Below are 18,956 nucleotides of genomic sequence, written 5' to 3'. Positions count from 1 at the left end.
GGGGGAGCTCTGACCACCTGGGCTCTGGCCACCCTGTTTTTTCCACCCTTGCTTTTGCTTTCCCATTCACTAATAAACTTTGCGTGCACATTAATAGGCTTGCTGATCTGTAATTCTTTACTGCATTGACAAGAAAAACCAGGGTTTCTCAAGTAATAGAACCTCCACACTGTCTTCCACAGTGGCTGTACCAGTTTACATTCCAACCGGCAGGGAACAATGGTTCCTTTTTCTCCACAGCCTCTCCAACACATGATATTACTTGTCTTGTTGATAATGACCATTCTAGCAGGTGTGAGGTGGTATCTCATTGTAGTTTTGTTTGCCTTTCTCTAATATCAAATGAAGTTGAGCATCTTTCTCTGTGTATCTGTTAGTATTTGTATGTCTTCTTGTTTAGAAGTATCTGTTCAGGTCCTCCGCCTGTTTCTTAATTGGATTTTTTTGTTGTTGAATTGTATGAGTTCTTTATATATTTTTGATAGTAACCTCTTGTCAGAGCTGTTGTTTGCAAACATGTTTTCTCTGTCAGTTGGTGCCATTTTGTATTGCTGTGGTTTCTTTGTTGTTCAGGAGCTTTTTAGTTTGATGTGATCCCATGCGCTCATTTTTTTCTTCTTCATTTCCCTTGCCTTTGGGGTAAAATTCTTAAAATCCTCCTAAGACCAAGGTCCATGATTCTAGTACCTAAGTTTTCTTTGTGTGTGTGTGTGTGTAATTTCTTGTTTTAGGTCTTATATTTAGGTCTTTGATTTATTTTGAGTTTATTTTTGTACATGGGGGGAAACAGTCTAGTATATGGTTTTCTATTTTCCCAACACCGTTATTGAGGAGGCTTTTTTTTCTCCACTGTATATTTTTGGCTCCTTTGTCAAAAATTGTCTGGCATTCACATGCAAGTATATTTCTGGCTTCCCAATTCTGTTCCATCAGCCTGTGTGTCTGATTTACTGCAAATACCATGCTGTTTCAGTTATTTTTGCTTTGTAGTATCATTTGAGGTCAAGAGTGTGTTTTCTTCAGCTTTGTTCTTTTTCTTCAGGATTTCATTGGCTATTTAGGGTCTTCTGTGGTTCCATACAAATCTGATGTTTTTTTTTTTTTTTTTTTTTTTGTCCTATTTCTTTAAAAAATGCTGTCAGGATTGTGATGGGGATTGCATAAATCTGTATATTGCTTTGGGTAATAGGACCATTTTAACTATGTTGGATCTTCTAATCTATGAACATAAAATAGCTTTCCATTTCTTTGTGTCTTCTTCAATCTCATTGTCTTGTAGCTTTTAGTGTATAGGTCCTTCGTATCCTTAGTTAAGTTTATTTCTAGGTATTTTATTCTTTTTGTTGCAATTGCATTTTCATTTCCTATTCTGAAATTTCACTGTTTATACATAGGAATGCAATGATTTTATTTTTACCCCCAAGTCTGTGAAAGGGCCAGAGGGGTATATGCTCCAAATGTGGCCCTGAAGGTCTCTCCCTAGGGATGGTAGTTCTCAGCTGCACACTACTTCTGAGGAAAAGCCCCAGGCCTCTGTGCTGACTGGGTTTAAGGGGATAGCCAAGTGGAGACAGGACAGACCCTTGCAGCCAAGTTGGGGCCTGGCCTGGCTCTGGGTTCACTCTCCTCTGTGGAGGGCTTTACAGGTTGGGGTTTTGCTGGTATAAGTGGCACTCAGGGGCCTCCTGGTAGAGTCATGGGCCTATCAGAGATGTTTCCTCTTGATTCTTTTGAGACTTTGTGCAGCACGGATGCAGATGGCCTGAGAGAGGAGATCCGTGGCGATAGCAGCCTGTCTCTGGACTTCCTGGGGAAGGCATCAGCAGGCTTCTCCATGGGTGCCACCTACTCCTCAGACCCGGGCCCAGCCCCTTACTCAAGCGGGGCACTCTTAGTAGCTGGGTAGGAGAGGTCCGTGCTGCTGACGGTGGTCACAGTGACCGTGTGGTTGGGTGGCTGCACTGCTAGATTCTGACTTTGTAGTCACCCATGGTCCAGTTCCTGGCCTCCTCCAGCGCCCTCTCTCTCTGCTAGCCTCCACAAGTACTCCTGGTAGCTCTCCTCCCACAGATTCTTCCGCTCCTTCTTGAGCAGCTGCTTGATCTCCTCCAGGCTTCCTTATTTCGCTCCATTTTGCGACATGGATGCCTGTCAAGTGCTCGGACTGCTATTTCTCATGGGAGGTGAGCACGAGCCCATGTGATTGTCTCCTCTCACTTCTTGTTGCCGCCCATAACTGGAAGGCATGCTGCGGGTTGCCAGTCACCCAATCCGAGGAATACAATGGATTTTTGTAATTTATTTTGTATCTTCCAACTTTATTGGTTTAGTATTCCTAACAGTGTTTTTGGTGGAGTTTTTAGGGATTTCTATATCAAGATTCATGTCATCTGCAAAAAGTGACGGTTTTACTTTTGCATTCCCAATTGGGGTGCCTTTTCTTTCTTTCTCTTGCCTAATTACTGTATTAAATAACATTGTGAGGATGGGCATGCTTGTCTTGGTTCTGATCTTAGAGGAAAAGCTTTCACTTTTTCACCATTGAGTATGATAGTAGCTGAGGGTTTGTCATATATGGCTTTTACTATGTTGAGGTACTTTCCTTCTAAACCCATTTTCTGGAGTGTTTTAATAATAAATGAATGTTGTATCCTGTCAGGTGCTTTTTCTGCATTTAATGATGTAGTCATATAATTTTATCCTTTATTTTGTTAATGTGGTATATCACATTGATTTAGTTGCATATGTTGAACTGTCCCTGTGCCCCTGGAATGAACCCCACTTAATCATGATGTATGATATTTTTAATATATTGTTGTATTTGATCTGCTGGTATTTAGTTTAGGATTTTTGCATCTGTATTCATCAGAGATACTGGTCTATAGTTTTATTTTTTGTGTTATCTTTGCCAGGTTTTAGTTTAGGTTTATGTCGGCCTCTCAAAATGTGTTAGGAAGTCTTGCTTCTTTTTCACATTTTTCAAAGAATTTGAGAAGGGTAAGTATCCAGTCTTTGAATGTTTGGTAGAATTCACTAGTGAAGCTATCTGGTTCTAGACATTTTAAGTCTTTGGGAAGTTTTTGATGGTTGTTTCAATCTCCTCATTGCTGATTTGTCTATTTAGATTTTTCAGTTCTTTGTGATTCAGTCTAGAAAGGTTACATATTTCCAGGAACTTTTCCATTTCTTCTAGGTTATTGAATTTGGTGTCATATCGTCTTATTTGGGGGGAGGTGTGCATTCAAAGAGTTTTTGCCCACAGCTGCGCATCTACCTAAGGTCATTAGGTGTTTTGCATCTGTTTCCTTCGAAATCCTTCCTCCCTTTTCTTGGGGAATAAGTGGTTGATGGTGGCTACCTGCTATGTTTTCACGGTCAATGTAATGGATGTGTGTCTTTCTCTCTTTTGTTGTTACAAAACAGGCTGGTGTGTTCCCCCCCAACATTTTATTATAAGAAGTTTCAAATAAAGAGCAATGTTGAAAGAATTTTACAATAACACCCACATACTTAACACTTAGATTATACCTAGATTCCACCATTAATTTTTTCTGACTATCCTTGCTTTGTCACATCTAGCTTTCCTGCTATTTATTAATTCATCTCATTTTAAAAATGTGTTTTAAAGTATATCTGGCACAGGTTTTGAAGAGATTTTCCACACACACACACACACACACACACACAAATTCCATGCATTAAATTTATCTTTGTTACACAGAAATTTGTAATTGTTTTTTTCTACAAAGTCTCGCACATGCATTAGTTTAACTTAAACTTTAGCAACCTAGAGAACAGGTCCAATTTATTGTTTCTATCTTTGCGTAAGATCATATAGATGTTGCATCTAGCAGAGAAAGCTTTGGAAGCAACTAGTTCAAATAACTAAGGGAAAATATGTTCAAAAATATTAAAATAAAATAATGTTATAATCACTAAATAAGGAGTATCAGTTTAAAAACACTATAAGGAGTGTCCAAAATAATAGAAAAAGTCTCTAAATTAACTTAATAGTAATTTGAACTTGGAACAAAATAAGTGTCAGTGAATAAAAATTATCCAGAAAAATAGAAATGATCTAATCTGAGGAGCAGATATCATGAGATTAAAGAATAAGGGGTTCTCAGAAACTTAGGAAACTATGAAATGAATTGAATATAAATGTAATTATATAGTAGAAAGAATATAATTTTAAAAAGAAAGAAAGAAAGCCTGATTGTCTTAAATATGATTTTAAAAAGTCACTTTATTGATTCAATAAACTCATAAAGTCAAAGTAGAATGAATACAAACAAAACCTCTTATGTAGACACATAACTGTAAAACTTCTGAAATTTTTAAAGAAAATAATGAAAACGCTAAAATATTATTTGTGATGATAACATCACTCTCAAAAAAATAAAATAAAATAAACAAACAAAAAAGAGTTGAAACATAGACAATTTTCAGATACATGAGAGCTGAGAGAATCTGTCACCAGGAAAGCTACATCACAAAAAATGCTAAAAGATATTCTTCAGATGAAGGAAAATGGTACCAAATTAGGACCTTTGATATAGAAGAGGAAATAAAGAGCATCAGAGACAATTAAACATCATGGTTTCTTCCTGTAATGTCTTTAGAATTAATAAATAGTTGAGAAAAAATTAAAGCAGTGCTAGATGGTGATCACGACATATGCAGATGGAATATAGGGGGAAAAATGTGCAAAAAAGAAGGTTGTATAAATGGAATTAAGCTGTTGTTGGGATAAAGGATCCAAGATGGAGGAGGAGTAAGTGGAAGCTACACTAACCACCTCCCAGGACCATTCTGGATTTACAACTTAATTTTGAAGAAATCATCAGGAATAACCAACTGAACACTAGCTTGAGAGATGTCTTATAACCATGGAGAGACAAAAAAGGCCGCTACATCAAAACATGACCGGTAGGGAGTGCGGAGATGCAGAAGGACTGGCTGGGCTCCAATGGGTGGCAGCTGAAGGGACTGAGAAACAGCTCAGCAGCCAGGGGTTCCCCCTGAAAAGGGCAGTGTCTAAACCCCCAGCTGGGCTTCCCAGCCTATGGCAACAGAGGGGAAAGTAAAATAGTATCCAGCTGTGAACAGTGAAAAGCCACAGGGTTTCTTGTTAGCTGGAGAGAAACAGTTGGAGAAAAAGAGCTCTTAAGTGGGTCACATATAAAAATATTTTGGCCCCGACTTACCCTGGGCTCAAGCGGATGGAAGGCAGAGAGAACCAGAGATACTTGGAGAGAATCTGGTGCGGTGGCTTTGAGGGGAGAACTGTGGAAGCAGCCGACCGGGTCCCAGTGCTGACTCATCCCCAGTACTGCAGGGAGACCACTTCCCTCCGAGTGGCATCAGCCTGAGGGGAAGCAAAAGCCCTTCCTGCAGGAATTAAGCTGCCACACCCTCGGTCCTTAAGCCTGACAGCTAATCACAGATTGAATAAATTAACAACTAGAGGAGACAAACAAAGGCAATAGATCCCTGGAAGTCTCCAACAGGCTGCCTAGGGCCAAACTAGTACATGATCTGATGCCACCAGGGACAGATCCAGGAAGTGCAGATCATTCTAAGAAGCAGCAACAAACAATAGGAGTCACAAAAATGGGGAGACAGAGAAACAACCCCCCATTGAAAGGAAAGGTAGAATCCCCAGAAAGAGTGCTAAGTTAAATAGAGGGGAGCAAACTATCAGATATGTAATTCAAAACATGAATTATGGGAAAGATCAAGGAGCTCAATGAGCTCAAGGAAAACTACAAAGAACTCCAGGGAAATCACAAGGAACTCCAGGGAAACTACAAAGAACTTATTGAGAATTATACCAGCATGAAAAAGGACATAGAAACTATCAATAAGAGCCAGGAGGAAATGAAGAATACAATTTCTGAATTGAAGAACATAGTAGAAGGAATTAAAAGCAGGCTAGAGGAAACAGAAGATCGGATCAGTGAGCTGGAGGACAACATAGACAAAAACTACCAGATGGTGCAACAAAATGAAAAAAAGACTGAACAAGAATGAAGAGATTCTAAGACAGATGCAGGACAACATGAAACATAATAATATTTGTATCATAGGAATTCCAGAAGGAGAAGAAGAGCAAGGGATAGAAAACCTCTTTGAAAAACTAATGACAGAAAACTTCCCTACATGAGGAGAGAAAGAGTCGCGCAAGTCCAGGAAGCACACAGGGTCCCAATGAAGATGAATCCCAACAGGCTCACTTCAAGACACATCAAAATTAAAATGACAACATTCAAAGACAAAGAGAGAATCCTAAAAGCAGCAAGAGAGAAACAGTTACTACCATACAAAGGAGCTCCGATAAGGCTATCATCAGATTTCTCAGCAGAAACACTACAAACCAAAAGGGAATGGCAAAAAATATTCCAAGCAATGAAAAATAAAGGCCTACAGCTAAGAATACTCTACCCGGCAAGGATCTCATTCAAAATGGAAGGTGAAATAAGGAGTTTCCAAGACAAAAGAATGTTAAAAGAATATATCTCCACCAAACCAGCATTGCAAGAGATGCTAAAGGGTCTGCTTTAAGATGAAGAAACAGAGAGAGACAGAGAGGAACACAAATACAAAAGGGAAAAATGATAATGAATAAGTACCTATTGCTAACAACCTTAAATGTAAATGGATGAAATGCTCCAATCAAAAGACATAGGGTCGCTGAATGGATTAGAAAGCATGACCCACATATATGCTGTCTAAAAGAGACCCACCTTAGAACAAGAGATCTACACAGACTGAAAGTGAAGGGATGGAAAAAAGTATTTCAAGCAAATGGACATGAAAAAAAAGCCGGAGTAGCAATATTTATATCAGACAAAACAGACTTCACAGCAAAGGCCATAAAAAGAGAAAAAGAAGAACATTTCATAATACTTCAGGGAAAAATCCATCAAGAAGATATAACCCTAGTAAATATATATACACCCAACTTAGGAGCACCCAAATATATAAGGAAAAATTTGAAAGATTCCAGGAAAGATATAGCCAGCAACACGCTCATAGTAGGGGACTTTAACACCCCATTGTCAACAATGGACAGATCTTCGAAGCAAAGAAACACCAAATATATTGAGGCATTGAACAACACTCTAGATCAAATGGACTTAGTCGATACATATAGAACTTTTCACCCCAAAGAAACAAAATATACATTCCTCTCAAGTGCACAGTGAACATTTTCAAAGATAGACCACATGGTAGGACACAAAACAAGTCTCAACAAATTCAAGAAAATTGAAATTATATCAAGCATCTTCTCAGATCACAATGGCTTAAAATTGGATATCAACTTCAAGGAAAAAGCTCAAAAACATTTAAACTCGTGGAGAATGAATAACATGCTATTAAATAATGAATGGGTTAACAATGACATCAAGGAAGAAATCAAAAAGTTTCTGGAAATGAATGATAATGAACACACAACAACCCAAAACCTATGAGATACAGCAAAAGCAGTCTTGAGAGGAAAGTTCATAGCAATACAGGCCTACCTAAAAAAGCTAGAAGAATCTCTAATAAAAAGTTTAACCTTACAGCTGCAAGAACTAGAGGAAGAACAACAAGCAAATCCCAGAGCGAGGAAAAGAAGGAAATCATCAAGATCAGAGCAGAATTAAATGACATAGAGACTAAACTAGCAATTCAAAAGATCAACAAAAGTAGGAGCTGGTTCTTTGAAAAGATAAACAAAATTGACAAGCTTTTAACCAGACTCATCAAGAAAAAAGGAGAAAGGACCCAAATAAATAAAATCAGAAACAAAAGAGGAGAAATCACAACCGATACCACAGAAATACAAAGGATTGTAAGAAATTATTACGAACAACTGTATAGCAAGAAATTTGACAACCTAGAGGAAATGGACAAATTCCTGGAAACATATAATCTTCAAAAATTGAATCAAGAAGAAGCAGAAAGCCTGAACAGACGAATAACAACAGTGAAATTGAAGCAGTAATCAAAAAACTCCCGGCACACAAAAGCCCTGGACTTTATGGCTTCACAGGTGAATTTTACAAAACATTTAGGAAAAAACTAACTCCTATTCCCCTCAGATTATTCCAAAAAATCCAAAAAGAGGGAAAAATCCCAAACTCATTTTATGAAGCCAGTATTACCCTAATTCCAAAACCAAGTCAAGACACAACAAATAAAGAAAACTACAGGCCAATATTGCTGATGAGCATGAATGCTAAAATCCTCAACAAAATATTGGCAAACAGGATCCAGCAACACATTAGAAAGATCATACATCACAATCACGTGGGATTCATCCCAGGGATGCAAGGATGGTTTAATATTCGCAAATCAATAAACGTAATACAACATATAAACAAAATGAAAGATAAAAACCACATGATCATATCAATAGATGCAGAAAAAGCATTTGATAAAGTACAACACCCATTTATGATGAAAATACTCAGAAAAATGGGAATAGAGAGAGCATACCTCAACATAATAAAGGCCATATATGAGAAACCTGGAGCCAACATCATACTCAATGGGCAAAAACTGAGAGCATGCCCCCTGAGGTCAGGAACAAGGCAAGGATGTCCACCCTCTCCACTCCTATTCAACATAGTGTTGGAAGTTCTAGCCACAGCAATAAGACAATAAAGAGAAATAAAAGTCATCCAAATTGGAAGAGGAAGTAAAACTGTCATTATTTGCAGATGACATGATAGTATACATAGAAAATCCTATAGACTCCACAAAAAAACTACTCAACCTAATGAGTGAATTCAGCAAAATAGCAGGGTACAAAGTCAATATTCAGAAATCGAAGGCATTTCTGTACATAAACAATAAAATTTCAGAGATAGAAACTAAAAGAAAAATCCCATTTACCATAGCAACAAGAAAAATAAGGTACCTAAGAATAAACTTAACCAAGGAGGTAAAAGACCTGTACTCAGATAACTACATAACATTGAAGAAAGAAATCAAGGAAGATATAAATAAATGGAAGCATATACCATGTTCATGGATGGGAAGAATCATTAAAATGTCCATACTACCCAAAGGAATTTATAGATTCAATGCAATCCCTATTAAAATACCAATGACATATTTCACAGACCTAGAACAAATATTTCAAAAATTTATGTGGAACCAAAACAGAGCCCAAATACCCACAGCAATCTTGAGGAAGAAGAACACAGCAGGAGGAATCACAATACTTGATATCAAACTATACTACAAGGCTACAATAATCAAAACAGTCTGGTACTGGCATAAGAATAGACATATAGATCAATGGAACAGAATAGAGAGCCCAGACATGAACCCATGTCTGTATGGTCAACTAATATTTGACAAAGGGAGAAGGAACATCAAATGAAGTGAAAAAAGCCTCTTGACCAAATGGTTTTGGGAGAACTGGACAGGGACATGCAAAAAAAATGAAACTAGACCACCAACTTACTCCATACACTGGAATAAACTCAAAATGGATCAAAAACTTAAATGTAAGCCATGGCACCATAAAAGTCCTAGGGAAAAACATAGGCAGAAAAATTTCAGATATCCCACATAGCAACATTTTCACTGATATATCTCCTAAGGCAAGGTAAATAAAGGAAAGAATAAACAAATGGGACTACATCAAACTAAAGAGTTTCTGCTCAGCAAAAGAAAACATCAGCAAGATGAAAAGGAAACCAATCATATGGGAAAACATATTTGCCAATGACATCACAGACAGGGGATTGATTTCCAAAATATATAAAGAGCTGATATGACTCAACATCAAGAAAACAAACAACCCAATTAAAAAATGGGCAAGGGACCTGAACAAACACTTCTCTGAAGAGGACATACAGAAGGTCCATAGACACATGAAAAAATGCTCAACATCATTAGCCATCAGGGAGATGCAAATAAAAACCACAATGAGATACCCCTCACATCAGTCAGAATTGCCATCATCAATAAATCAACAAACAACTTGTGCTGGAGAGGATGCAGAGAAATGGGAACCCTGGTGCATTGCTGGTGGGAATGCAGACTGGTGCAACCACTATGGAAAACAGTTTGGAATCTCCTCAAAAAACTAAAAATGGAACTGCCTTTTAAACCAGCAATTCCATTGCTAGGATTATATCTGAAAATCCTGAAACACCAATTCAAAAGGACCTATGCACCACTATGTTCATAGCAGCACTATTTACAATAGCCAAGTGCTGGAAACAACCTAAGTGCCCATCTGTAGATGAGTGGATCCCAAAACTGTGGTACATTTACACAATGGAGTTCTATGTAGCAGAAAGAAAGAAGGAACTTCTACCATTTGCAACAACATGGATAGAACTAGATAGAATTATGCTTAGCAAAATAAGCCAGGCAATGAAAGAAAAATACCTTATGCTATCACCTATTACAGGAAACTAATGAACAACACAAACAAATGAGCAAAATTGAGCCAGAGGTCATAAGCCTATAATCGCATTACCTGAGTGATTGTCTGTACATATAGGCCTCACTTAATCCTGTCTGCATTGCTGCCTCCTGAGACTCAATGGTATGGCTGAACTAAGTGGCTGGAATACAACAAGGATGCCAGCCTGTTAAACCAAGCATGCCATTGTCCGGGGACAGCCAACTGACCTACAGTCTGCACAATCCTTCCCCATGTGGGAAAGCCACCCTCCCCTCCACACCCCCACTCTTCTTAGGGATTTCTGGACCCAAGGGTAGATAGGACAATGACCATGTCCATCTTGAAGGAGCTAGAGGAGCTCGAGACCTTCGTTCATTGTCTTTTATAAGATTATAAAGGGTCTTAAGTCTGAGAGGGAGGGATTGTTATTTTTTATTGTTAAATTATTTAATTAATTAATTAATTTAAAAAAAGAAGAAGAATATATGAAAGGGTGAAGCCATAGAACTTGTATGTATGACCCATGGGCATGGACTTTGGGGGGTGATCGCTGGGGGAGGGGTGGTGCTGGGCAGAGGGAAGCAAAGGGGAAAAAATTGGTACTATTGTACCAATATGATCAATAAAATATACAAAAAAAAAGCTGTTGTCGGGTTATGTTTTTTAAGAGGAAGAGAGAAATGTAAAGGTAACGTGGGTCTTTAGGAAAGTTAGGAAGTTACTTCTCAAAAAATATCATTAAAGGATGTAAAGAGGCATGCCATAGACTCGTAAAAACATTCCCATACACATCTCTACCAAACTAGAATTGAGAAACAAATTAATAGTAAAACACAACCCAATATAAAAAAGCTCAAACTCTACAAAAGAATAATTAATGGCCAAAAAGCACAGCTATTCAATATCATTAGTTATCAGGGTAATCAAAATAAAAGCCAAACTAGATAATCCTGCACTCCTAATCGAATTTTTAAATTTAAAAAGAATAACAGTTCTGAGAGCTGGTGAGGATACGAAGCAACTTAATCCCTAATACATCACTAGTGGGAATGAAAGGGTGTACAGCCCCTTCAGAGTTAAATATCTACTTCCCATCAATGTCAATCCTGGGCATTTACTCAAGAGAGATGAAAATATATGTCCACAAAAAGATTTAAGCAAGAATGCTCATAGAAGCTTTATTTCTAAACAGTAAGATTTAGAAACAACCAAACTTTTCATCAAGAGTTAAAAAATAAACAAGTTTCAGTAAATTTATACAACAAAATCAATAAAGATGCATAAATTAATTAATGAATAATACTGCATTAATAAATAAACATTTAACATGAACTAACCACAGAAACAGGTAAAAACGTGATTTAATCTCAAAAATGTTATGTTGAGCAAAAGAAGCCAGAATGATTATCTATCATATAAAAGATTTTCTAGTACATAAACAATTTATGTACAGTTCAGAACTGATACACATAGAATAAAATTTAACAGGATTGGACATAATTCCTAAGGCCATACGTATTTAGATTGTATGCACAGATTCCTCATATTTTTGTAGGCAATTACAACTTTCTATGCTAAAGGGAACTTTCAGATAAGGCATGTGAATATAGGAATGCAGAAAAGACAAGATCTAAATGTCACCCTGATATGCTGGAAGCAAATATGACATGACAATGCTAACAGTGTGAGAGTTCAGACAGTGTGCTGAGTGACATTTTTTTCTTTAAGATACCTGTCAACAGACATTCAGAACCTGATCATGCACTTCATGCAGATTTAAGGTTTAACAAAACAGAAAAGTAAATCAGGACTGTGCCTTGTGTATGTTCTCAAAAATAAAATTGCATTGAAGAAGTTAACTTAGAGTTATTTACAAAGGTTTGGCATCATAAATAATCTCCAGTAACTACATTCAGAGATAATTTTCACTCAAACTTGATATAATTACAAACATGTTAAAAAGAGAACATTTGAATAGCGGCTGGTAATAGTGATACAGATAACGTTCATTTGCAAAACTCATTTTGTTTCTGCAAACTAAAATCTACTAACAAGAATCTAGGTTTACTGTCATTCATATCATCCACATGGTCTTTTTTGGTGACTTTCCTACAGATTGAGTTCCATCAAATTTGGGGAGGGGGTATTACTCTCATTTACATTTGACCTAAAAATTGAACATAACAACTACATTTTATTTAATAACTTTATTTTTTCAACCATTACCTTCTAGACAAGGACTTTGTATATGCTTTCTAAAAACAAAACTGATTAGAAGAAGTCAGTTTAGGGGTATCAATATGCAAAATTTAAGATTTTTTTTCCCTTTAGAACTTGCTGTATCAAAGAAAAAAACATATGAATCACATCATTATGTTAATAGTTATTTGTGGTTGAGAGGTGGACAAGGTAAGGACTAGAAAAACAGATCACTTTAAAGTGAGTCTTCAGTAGCTTCACATGAGGCCAGGTGTTTAAAACTATTGCAGAAGACTGAAAAAATGACCTGATCTTCAAATCCATGAGATAAGAAAAAATTATAATTTTATCTTCAAATTCATGAAACAAAAAAACTCAAGTCACTGTACATTACCTACCAAGCATAAAATAATTTCAAAGTCAAACTTATCATACTACCACAATCACATGGTTATATGCACAGAAATATATTAACTATTAAGAGTTAAACTTCTAACCTATCAACATCTTTTTCCTAATCTAAATATACCTTTAGGTACCATTAGGATTGCATTTGGTATACTCATAATAGCATCAATGAAGCTAATAAGTATTTTCATGTAAAGAAACACGGAGAATAGATGAAATTAAACATGAATCTTTTAATATCATCTCTTTTCAGTTCCCCATTGTAGGTGCTAATTTTGAAAAAACAAAGTCCAAAGAAACTAATGTGGTTGATATTGGCCTGAATTCCAGACTAGATATCTCTCAAATATACCAAAAGACAAGGAAGAAGTCAACGAGGTCTTAGAAAAGATGCCTATAATGAGATTTTGACTAAGCTCCAGGTGTTTTTTTGTTTGTTTGTTCTGTTTTTAGGCAATTATTATGATGAGACATGAAGAATTTATAAAATCATGCATTTTCGTATACTGTGAAATCAATCATTAATTAAAACATATCCAAATTTAAGTCATCTCAAACTGATTCTGGTCACTGGGCATTTATTCTAACCAACTAAGTCAATTATCAATATTTTTTGAAAAATCAGATTACTGTTGATCATTGTCATTTTGATTCTTACATGAATGTTTTCAATCATAGCTGTAAGACAGACACCACATAGCCTACCACATTTTATTCATGGAGATGAAGTGAGACTGAGCACAAAGGTACTGTGTGTTGATGACACACTTGTAAACATTTGATCCCTAAAGAGGGTAATAGAAAATTATAGTGAAAGTAAAATAGATTCACTAATAACAAAAAATAATATATCACTTTTAAATTATTTTAGATATGTTTTAAAATATGTTTGAATTTCACCTCAGAAAAAATTGTAATTAAATTATGTGTACATAATTTAATAGGCACTATGCATAACATTATATGTAGTTATCCTCCTATATGATTTTACATGAAGTAAGTTTGTTTTGTTTTACTTGCCTCTTGAGGGAGTTCTTCAATTCCTATGCAAATTGTTTTCTTAATACCATGTGGGAATTCACTTCTAAATCCCAGGGTTTCTAGGGAAGAACTCATAAATGAGAATCAGTTCTGCTCCAGTCTATGAAGTGGTATTCTTTTGTTATTCACAGTTCTCATTAACTGCCAGCACCCCACAGGCTGCAGAGCAGTGAGGATTATCCTGCTTCTTCTGCACAGTGGAAACATTCTTAGATGGACCAGATTAAACAGATTTCTTTCCATTTTTATGTTCAAATTCTTTGTCTATTATCTTATGTATGCATGCTCATTTAATTTTGAGGATTTCCTTTAATTAACACCTCAGTTTTTGATATATCCTCCTTCAGTAATTGACATTAAACCCTCAGAGTTCTCTAAAGTTAAATTTACATTACAGTCAACTAAAAACTTCCCACTGTTTCTTCTAGCAGTAAGCATTTTAAGTGTCAAATGAAAATATGGGCTATTATTCTGAAATAGATGTTTTAGAAAATCTAGACAACCATCAGAAATTCTCCCACAGAGAAGAAAATGAGACAAATTAAACTTTCATTGAGATGAAATCTTGGAGACTTAGCTTGTCCCCAGAAGCCAAATTGAAGCAGAGGAGATTTATGAAGAAATCTGTTGTATTAATACTAGTGAAATACATTGTGAACTCCCTTCTTGATCTGGTTTTTAATCATCCCAAATATTCCCCTCTACCGCCCCCCAAGCACCAAACTGTTGTCCATGTCCATGAGTGCTTTTTTTTTTGCCCAGTCCCTCCACGCGCTGTCCTCACCCCCATTAGTTGTCATCGTGCTCTCTATCTATGAGTCTGTCTCTATTTTGCTTGTTTGTTCAGTTTGTTCATTAGTTTCCACATATGAGTGAAATCATATGGTATTTGTCTTTCTCTGACTGGCTTTTTTCACTTAGCATAACGTTCTCCAGGTCCATTCATACTGCCACAAAAGGTAAAAATTTCTTTTTTACAGCTGAGTAATGAATATCCCATAGTTATTTTATCAACTAACCTATTGATGGACATTTGGGCTGCTTCCATATCTTGGCGACTGTAAATAACACTGCAATGAACATGGGGGTGTTTGTGTTCTTTCAAATTATTGTTTTGGGTTCCTTCAGATATATCCCAGAAGTGGTATCACTTGGTCAAAAAGCAGATCCATTTTTAATCTTTTGAGATATCACCATACAGCTTTCCACAGTGGCTACACCAATCTGCATGTTGTTCTCGAATTCATTGCTGTTACCTTGAGTAATGACTGATTTTGGCAAGACTGGGAGGTTAAGGGAACATTCATAATATGAATTCAACTTCTTGGTTACCTTAAGATAAAAAAAAGAAATAAGAAGACACCCCTAAAGTCAAGTTCAAGGAATTCTAAGAAGTTATATTGCTAGAAGTTAGAGTTAAATTTAAATGCCATTAAAATGTTACATAACAGTGGTTTTTATACAGAGAAATAAGAATATTTAAACTCTGCCCTGACCCACCCAGCTCTCCTATTTGTCAGGTTTCCAGAAAAAAATACCTATGTGTAGAAAATAGTGTAAAAAAGGTAAAGTAAACCTTTACACTAACTGATGATTTGACCACAAAGCTCAGCATTCTTTTTCTATATAAACCCCGCTTCCAAAGTCAGCAAAAACATCTGCTTCACGTTTTCCTAATTTCCAGGTTGAAATCTCTCATCCCACCATTCCAGTAAATGAAAGAGTTAATCCAAAACACAGCAGTCAGTGTACACATACCATGTGTGCAAGCATCCCCATAGCACTCATGCACATGCACATGCACACACGCATGCATGCTCAAGAAAGAAAGAAAGAAATGGAATGTCTTTCTTAATGTCTGTTGTAAAAATGCCCAAGCCACGAACTTTCAGCCTTCTGAGACTAGAACTATAATCCTGGGTGTAGGCATTACGTGAAAGGCAGAAGGAAATTCCAAGGAGGATAGATGGCTGGTTCTTTACTCTTTTGGCACATTCTTACCTATCCAACTGTTGCAATAAGAGATAGTGATTTTTATTTGAATAGAGCTCTGAAGTCTTCCATTTGTTTCCCATTTGGTAAATCACTTCCTACTTCAACTCCAACGGTTTTGGTCCTTTGAAAACTACTACTGTTATGGTGCATTCGTGAGCAAAGAGGAAACGAGGCAATTTAGAAGCAAATTGCGGCGTTTATTTACCTGGCCAGGGACGGTTCTTTCCCACTCAAAAAAACATAAGATGGGAGAACCGCCCCGCCTTACAAACTAAAGCGTTTTTAAAGGCAAAAAACTACAAAGGTAAAAATTGTACTCATGCTCCTGCAGCTGCCAGATGACAGCGACAGGTGGGAAAAACTGCACACACACACACATTTTTTTTTCTTTATTATTTTTTAGAGGGATTTTAGCTGATGAACACTCAGCGCGTTTGGGCTACTGGGGGTTAAGATAGCAGCTGGGGTAAGCAAGTGAAGAGGGGGCTACAGGGCTGCTGGGGTGAGCAAGCAAAAATAACCTGTAACACTACCTCAACAGATGAATGAGGAATTTGCTTTAAGGTGTGACCTGGGTGAGCAGAGTTAACAGAGTGTCAAGCATTCCCTCAGGGACACTGGGCCAGACCTATTGGTAAAGTAAAGGTCAATAAACTGGCCTCTTCAAATTGACTGAGTACTGTTTAAGGGTAAGTATAAGATGTATGAGGTGAGGATACCAGGACATGAAAGGCAGCTTGACAAGGTACAGGGAAGTGATCTTTGCCTTCCCCTCCATTCCTGTCCCCCACCCTTCTTTCCTTCTCTTTGAGTACTACCATACTCTTTCCCATGGAAAGGGAAAGAATGGGTTACAGACCAACTGCTAATTATTTTCTTCCCAATCAATAACAGTCAAGGAATTCTGATTGCTTTTATTGTGAAATCATGTAAAACTGATGTGAAATGTTGTGAATGAATAATTCTAGAGTCAAAGAGATCTTACTTAGTTTTTGTAGCTTTCCCAGATAAATAATAGGTAGAGTTTTAAAAAGATGTGTGTCCATTCCTTTACTAAATATTTACGTAAGGTCTGATGTATTTAACGATGCCTTACTCTATACTATAACTTAAAAAATCAGTGCAAAAATAATAATAACATTCCAATAGTCAGGGATGGGTCATTTACATTGCTAGTGCAGGAAATTCCCTTGATGCACTTTACAAGTGTTTATTCATTTGTACACACACACGTACACACACACATGAACTGGTTCTATTATTTACTTCATTTTACAGAGCCAGAAATGGGGACTGGTGTTGGTTCATAAAAAACTTTTCCAATGTCGCACAGCTAGTAAATGGTAAAGCTGTGAAGTGTCTACTTCCAGGATTGGGCACTAAATCATCATGCTGCACTTGATTGATATTCATCCATTCATTTAAGGGATACATAAGAATTTTTACTTAAATGGAAGAAGTTAATAATGTAATATTTAATATAAGAAAAATACACAAATAACCAAGAATGTAGGGGAAGGCAGGAGGAGAGAGAGAGACAGAGAGAGAAATCCAAACACTTGAGTCACTTTTTACATGGTAAGGGCTGCTGTGTCTGGTTTACCTGGATAGGTATTATATGTTGCCTTACTCAGGTAGAACCAAAAACCCAGACAGATTTAGATTGGGAAGTTCAGTCAGGACTTGACATGTTTTCATCTCCAGCATTTCAATATTAAATTTCTTTGAAATGAAAATGATGTAGATAATAGGCCCACAGAAGATAAGAACAATCTTACAGAAAAAATTTAAATGAAAAAAAAAGTCTTAGGAGATAGCTATTTCTTGATTGTGAAACCATCATCTCGTATTCAGTCTAATCAGATAACAGCTTTTAATGATGATACAATAACATTTTATCTTTGCTCTAAAATCTGCTAGAACCATAAACTGGGCTTTTCTTTGCAGGGGCCTTGGTCCAGGCAAGCTCATTTTCTCTCGTTAACAAAACAAAACAAAGCAAAACCCACAAAATTTTGAATTTTGTTTTTACTTTCCTAATTTATATCAAGACTTACCTTTTTGGCTCAACTTACCCAAATAAGTAGCCCAAGTTCTCAAATCTATTTTATTACTGTTGTGAATTTTAGGTCTTTTGATAATAGTTTTCAAGTCCCCAAATTAAATCTCTTTAGATTTAAAACTGGAGAGGCATTTTAAATAAAAATCAATTTATAGAGATTTCTGATTGTAATTTTTAAGTGATCCATTATAACTCAGTGGAGAGTTGCATTTGTTACAAGTAGAGATGCTCCAAAAAGCTCTGTCTTCTGAAACATCAGCTATTGAAAATAATTCAATTAAAAGAGGAGCTAGGGAGTATAACACTTGGGCAATCCATGACACCTATAATTCTACACAAATTATTGATTTCACCAAAAAAGAAAACAGCTGTATTAAGTGTTATTTTATTATGTGTTTTTTACTTAATTTGTTAGTTTGTGCATGAGCTGCTGAATTTGGGTTTCTAGGCCTGACAAAGACCATGTGGTTATTAATGGTTATAACTGAATTAATATTAAGTAAACAGGCAGTCTGATTTTCTAAAAATTATTCAGTATCTAGTACATAATGAATCAATGTATTAAAGCCAAAAAAAATTGAACAAGTAGTTTTAATAATTTTTAAGTATATTTAATTGATTATGTTGTTACAGTAGTCCAGTTTTTTTTCCTTTGCTCCCCTCCACCCAGTACACCCCTTTCCTTCAGCAACCCCACCCATCTTAGTTCATGTCCATGGGTCATGCATAAAAGTTCTTTGGCTTCTCCCTTTCTTGTATTATTCTTAACTTTCTTCTGTCTATTTGTACCAATCAATTATGCTTCTAAATCCCTGCACCATTTCTCCATTTCTC

Source organism: Furipterus horrens, unplaced genomic scaffold (genome assembly GCF_987537825.1).
Source record: "Furipterus horrens unplaced genomic scaffold, mFurHor1.1.pri manual_scaffold_2, whole genome shotgun sequence".
Classification (NCBI taxonomy): Eukaryota; Metazoa; Chordata; class Mammalia; order Chiroptera; family Furipteridae; genus Furipterus; species Furipterus horrens.
This window is presented reverse-complemented; position numbering follows the sequence as displayed.